Raw genomic sequence first — 6,561 nt, forward strand, 5'->3', positions numbered from 1 at the left:
CTTTTGATGCGCTCTCTTTTCTTTCTCTTTAAAGCGTATGTGTGTATCGTTGTGAGCTGCTCAAGTAGAACCGTCGACCTGATATGGCCAGCCTATTTCTGTCTATTACCTGCGGAAATGCAAGTGAGTGGATCCGGTAAAAGCTCAGGCTGATCAAGCTGAGTGACTCCGACTCGAGTGAGAAGAAACGAGGAACTGAAAGGAGTACGATCAAAAACCTTAACTCACTAATACTATTAACTAGTATAGGGAAGTAAGGATCGATCCCACAGAGATGAGGCATTGGGACATTTGTTTGTGCGACACGGCTTGGGGCTTGACTGCTGCCTCGCTTTCTAGAGGGTGGGTTAAGTTTTAACTACTGGACTTGGAACAAAAGGTTGAACCGAACAACTAAGCTAAACTACCTGATCAACTGGACTGACATTACTAAAAATAGACAAATAGAATAAACGGGGACTGTCAGTCCTCTGCAAAAAGCACTGTAAAGTAAAAACGTTCTAACAACTTCATCTTCTTCAATAAATCAACCTAGAAAATAGAACAATGAACAGATTTGGAAAGTTAAAGACGACAAAATATCAGAAAACACATAAAACTTAAATTATTCCTAAGATCTAAGCTACGACTACGTAAAAACAAGAACTACGACATTTTCATACAGAGACGAAACATACACTCCTAGATCTAAGCATACGAAGATGACTCAAACATAAAATATCGAATCTAAGCTAAGACTCAACATAAAACACGAAAGCGAAAACAGATCTAAAGCATAAAACATAAAACAAGACATAGAGCTGGAAAACAAAAATAGAAACTGGAATTAAAACATAACAGAGTCTATTACAAAGAAACTAAGCTAGGAAAGTAGGTAAGAAAGCAGTAAATTGTTTCATCACCCCTTCTCGGGATGGAATACAGAACATGAAATGAAAATTGTGCGAGAAACAACACCGAATCGAGAACTGCCAGCTAATTCAAAATGGAACCAAGTGTGTGTGTGCAGAAATCAAGAACAAGGAAAAGAAATGAACTCTGGTTTTAGCTTTGGAAGAGAGTTGAGATCCTAACCTAATCTAAGAAGATGGTTGAAAACCCCCTTTAAACTACGATGCAGAAATTGAAAATGGGGGAACTCTTTCTCTTGGTGTGTTGGCCCTTTATATAAGGAGGCGTAGGGCTCTGATACCTAGGGTACCACCTCCCCGAAATGACATTGCCGCCCTTCAAACCTTTAAGTGGGTCTCTAATCTTCTTTCCACTATAGAGTCTGGCCAGCTCCGGTGGAATATCAACTTGATCAACTTGTTGCCGCCTTTTTCTCCTCCTTTCTTTGACTTTTGCCTTCGCCCTCTTGATTTGTGCAACTTCTGGTTTATGGCGAAATTTACACACACCTGGCTCAAAAGGGTCATTAATTCACGGATTTGGGTGCAGTTTTACTATGGAACACATGCATGAAACGAGCCTCATCAAATTACTAGCACATTAAAAGATGCTCCCTCCGTCCCACAATAATTGTCATTGTTCTCCATTTCGGTCCATCCCATAATAATTGTCACACTTCATTTTTACTATAAGTGGTAAGTAGGTTTGACATTCCACTAACTCACATCAGTCACACTTTATTATAAAACCAATATAAAAAGTGAGTCTCACATTCCACTAACTTTTCTAACCAAGTTTTCTTTACATTTCTTAAAACCTGTGCCCACAATAAGAATGACAATTATTATGGGACGAATGGAGTAATTTAGTTATGCATCTTTCTTTTTATACGTTTAAATGTATAACGTTAAAAACGAACAATGTTTCAAAATATAATACTCCCTATGTACCATAAAAATATGTGCATTTTCTATTTTCGTCCGTCCCATAAAAATATGTGCATTTCATTTTTGGAAAATATCAATTTAATAATGTAGGTCATTGATCCAATAACAACATTTTAACTACCATTCTCCCCTTTTCTCTTACTTGCTAATATCATTCTCCTCGTGTCTTACTTTAACATTTTTATCTTAATTCTCGTATTATATTCATTGCCTATAATTTTATGGAACGGGAGGGAATACTTCTAGAGTGCTAATGTTAGTTTTTTCCGTGTTATAGAACTATTTGTCACATGAGTCGTACCCCCAATCAAAATTGTTGGATATGTCATTAGTAGTTATCCATGCAACATTCAAGGCACCCTAAATCAAAATTGTTGGATATGTCATTAGTAGTTGTCCATGGAACATTCAAAGCATTAAGTTAAGAATAAGCAAGAAGTTTGAAAGTTGAATATGAAAGAACCAACTCGTAAAGGAGCAACGCATTGCCACGTGGCTCGTGCCTATAAGGGGTATAAATTCATTAGTAAGCATGTATTAGTACATAAGATTACTTTCATAAATTTTTAATTGAAAATCTTTACAACATTATAGATAGATTTTTAGTATTGGATTATTCTTCGTCAAACCTCTCTACATGAGTAGTTTGAATGTGTGCACTTAATTACTATGACAAGTTACACATTACCTTTGGATTTTTTTTTTCAATTTATAATTTTTTAAATTTTCTGACAGCGTATAAATTAAGCTTTTTTTTTAGTAATTTCTTAGTTTATGTCTAATAAAAAGTTATAATTATTTTATATCTATTTTGACGATGAATTAATCTAATGAATTAATCAAAAAGTTGAATAAGAATATATTAGTAAATGAGCTAAAAATATTACTCTCTCTGTCTCAAAGTAGATGTCACATTTTCTTCTTTTTTTTTGTCCCAAAAAAGATACCACATTTCTTTTTTATTTTTCTTTTAAAGTTCTCTCTCACAAATATATATTTTCTCTTCAATTAACATATAAAACTAACATATTTTAAAATCAAGCGACATCAGGGTTTAGGCATTTGCCTTGGGAGGAAGGAGTACTGTTTACCTACACAAATGTACGACATGGAAAACGTTTATAGCATGTGCTTATGCCTTTTCCCAAGGGTAGTAGTATTAAATTAGACATGAAAAAAACTACTCCAATTTGGATAAAGATAATATAAAACACATGGAAAACGTTTATAACATGTGCTTATGCCTTTTCCCGAGGGTAATATTAAATCCAAAGGGGAAATGTACAATTCGAATAGATTTTTGTTATTATTCAAAATGGTCGAGCTTTGGCATACCAAAATTTGAATAGATTTTTGTTACCACTTTCGTTCAGGAATAGAAGTCCTATTTAATTATGATATGAATTTTAAGAAATGTAAAAAAAAAAGTTTTTGACTTTTTAAACCAAAATCTTTTTCCGAATTCTGGTTTTTCCCATGAACTATGAAATTTATTTTTAAAACTACGAACTTTCATTTCGTTAGGATTTTCCCAATCCGACCCGAATAACACATTTCTGGTAGAGAAGTTGTCGAAAAAATGACATGGACGTCGGATATAGGACCCTAAAACGACGTCGTTTTACGACTCAATCACATTTAAACATTACCCAACTCACCTAAAATCGAATTCGGATAGCCAATTAAACCCTAAATTAAAATCGAATTCCGACATCTTCGTTCATCCGCTCACTTCGAAATCAGGCGTCTTCGTTCTATCTCAGGTAGGTGAGGAGGTTGCTTTTGGGCGTCCTCGATTTGGGCGTGCCGACTGCGGATGTCCCGGCAGTGGGCGACCTGGCCGTTAATGACAAATAGGATTTAAATTGACACGTAGACAACCCGGGTTTCGCCGTTGACTCGCCAGGGGAAAATCCTAATGAAATGAAAGTTCGTGGTTTTAAAAACAAATCTCATAGTTCATGGGAAAAACCAGAATTCGGGGAAAGGTTTTGGTTTAAAACGCCAAAAACTAAAAAAAAGAGTTGAATATGGATCTCACTTATATATACTCCTAATAGTTTTATTGATGCACTATTTTTTAGCACTATTAATACCTGCAAGTATACAGAGTAGCAACAGTATAGCTAAAGGTTAGTACCGGATATCGAACACAGGGAAAACAAACACAAAATGTCTATCTTCTACTAAAACTCAATTACTATCTGAAGAACCGAAAGATTTTGAAAACTTTTGAAAACTGAAAGCAATAGTGTAACAACCCGCTTTCCTAGGGTACAATAAATGCGGCGACTGCTACCAAAACGGACTCACAGAAATGAATGAAGGCTAGGGTTTCAATTAAAGAGTGTTGACCAAAAGATTTGAAAGAACTATCAGAGTGTTTAAAGCAATAACTTAACCTCGAAACTCGAATAAAAAGGAAGGTGTAATAAATGACGTTCAACAATGTCAAGAGTATGACATAGTTTTCCAAGATAAAACCACAAGATAGTCTAAAGCCTCTGACTCGAAAGAAGAGTGCAACCTATCCGAAATAAGCATAAGTGTATCAAACTCAGCGGAAAACGACCAAGAGAAAGAATAGCTATGTATGAAGACACAACTACGCTTGATGTTTCAGATATCCATCTTAATTAATTATCATGCTCAACACCCGCCACCGCTCGTCATCGTTCAACCTGCACATAAGGAAAACACATGCAGGGCTGAGTATTTTGAAATACTCAGTGAACTCGTTGCCAAAACATTTTACAAGTTATGCCACCCTTACCAAGTGAACTCGAGTTTTACAATTTATCAAAATAAAATATCATCGAGTATCACCAAATATTTTCATAGATTGGCCAATCAAAATAACTCCCCATTTCCTCATCAAATTCCACATCCACATATCGCAATCTTTCCATGGTGCGACGAAAGCGTGGCCACGCTTTTCGCCCACGAGACCGGCCGACTAGCTAGGACGGCTCCCGATCCCCTCGTGTACACAGCCTGGTAGGGTTTGCGGCCCATACTCAGACCCGAATTCGTATATCATATCCATAGCCCTATAGCCCAATGGAACGAACTCACAAACTAGGCATCAGGCACACAATCTCACAATAAAACAGACATAGGCATGGCATAACAGTTAAACCACCCTTATAGCTCCGATAATTATCTTTGACTAAATAAAAGAGAGTTTTTGAGAGTAAAGCCCACCTCGACTGCTTAGATTTCAAGTAGTTTCGCTTTTTCCGTTATCTGGCTTCGCAACCGAGGTTTCACCTTTAAATTCACATAGGCACATATTCACAAATTAGGTTCAATTATGACTCTTAACTTATGCATGTCTCGTTACTTCCCTCTTTCCCATCGATTCACCTTAATCTTCATAACTTATAATTCTAAGTCACACTCATCATAAATTACTAATTTCAAGTCACGCTTAGCTTACATATATTTCTTAGCATCTCAACCCTAGATCTATCATCATATGTCATACAAAAGTATTTAGCCATCAAGCACACACTACACAACACACACTCACACGCATAACACACACACACGGCACACACACCTCACACACTCTCGGCACACACACGCACACACACACATGTTCCCATATCCCTTCTTATCCCCTTTTCACTCAATTAATATGCATGAAGGTTCAAGAACACCGATTAAATCGGTTGGAAGAAAAAGAAAAGATGGGGTAGAAGAAGAACAACATAACTCTTAAGCAAAAATACCTTTTTAGAGAAAATCAATCGGTAGAAATAAGGTAGAGACTTGGTTCTTCAATATCCTCGGATTAAACTTCGATTTCTTCTCAAAAGATGAAGGATTTATGGAGTAAAGTGGAAGAAAATTGAGAGAGTATGAAGAAGAAGAGAGGGGGACGAAAATATGAGGGGGGCGAAAATAATGAACTAGGGTTGGGGTCTTGGCTCTTATTTATAGAGTCCAATAAGATCTTTAGAATATTTGGTAAGATTCTATTCTCCACAATTAAATAAATAAATATTATGGAGTAGGGAAGAAGAATTAACAAAAATAGAATAGGGCACAAAGCATGGGATTTTCGAAAATTATGGCTTCTAATTAGCCAAGATTTCGTTTGGTATTTTTCCGGAGTAGAATAAAATATCACGGAGCAAAATAAATAAAATAAAAGAATTCTCCCAAATCTTGGAATTAAAAAGAGGCGTGTACTTTGCTTGATATATAAGGAATTGGATTTCTTTATTAACTAAAATAATATATGGCATAATCTTTTGAGCTATGGAAAGATTTGGTAGAATATTTAAATTCTAGGTATGGAAAGAAATCAAATAAGAAGTCAAATAAAATAACTCCTTTCCTTCTACATGTGATTTTCGAAAATCACAAAATAATAGTGGCTAGTATTTTTGGAAATTTTCTCTAATATTCTCACTCACCCTTAATCAAATAATTCATCTCATAAATTAATTAATCACATATGCCACATCATAATAGTCAACAAATTTGACTTTTCAAACTTCTCAATCAAATAAACTCATGTAATAAATTCACTTATCAAATAATTCACATCTTCCACGGCATCAAAAATAAATTCTAGGGCTCTAAAATTAGGGTTCGAAAATTCGGGGTGTTACATCCTACCACACTTAAAAGAAATTTCGTCCCGAAATTTGGTACCTTTACGGAAAGAGTTCCGGGTATAGTTCCATCATCTTATCCTCAAGCTCCCACGTGA

At 35.6% G+C, this 6,561-nt stretch overlaps 1 long non-coding RNA gene across 1 annotated transcript; it reads right to left on the reverse strand.

Moving 5' to 3' along the window:
* Positions 1 to 4,248: 4,248 nt before the first annotated feature.
* On the reverse strand, positions 4,249 to 5,743 carry LOC148928481 (uncharacterized). Its single transcript, XR_016137538.1, has 2 exons — positions 5,573 to 5,743; positions 4,249 to 4,519 (listed from the first exon to the last, which is right to left on the reverse strand). It is a non-coding gene; the product is annotated as an uncharacterized LOC148928481 (long non-coding RNA).
* Positions 5,744 to 6,561: the final 818 nt, after the last annotated feature.

This window comes from Salvia hispanica, chromosome 4 (assembly GCF_029641045.1).
Source record: "Salvia hispanica isolate PSC_SH4W2 chromosome 4, Shi_PSC_v1, whole genome shotgun sequence".
NCBI lineage: Eukaryota > Viridiplantae > Streptophyta > Magnoliopsida > Lamiales > Lamiaceae > Salvia > Salvia hispanica.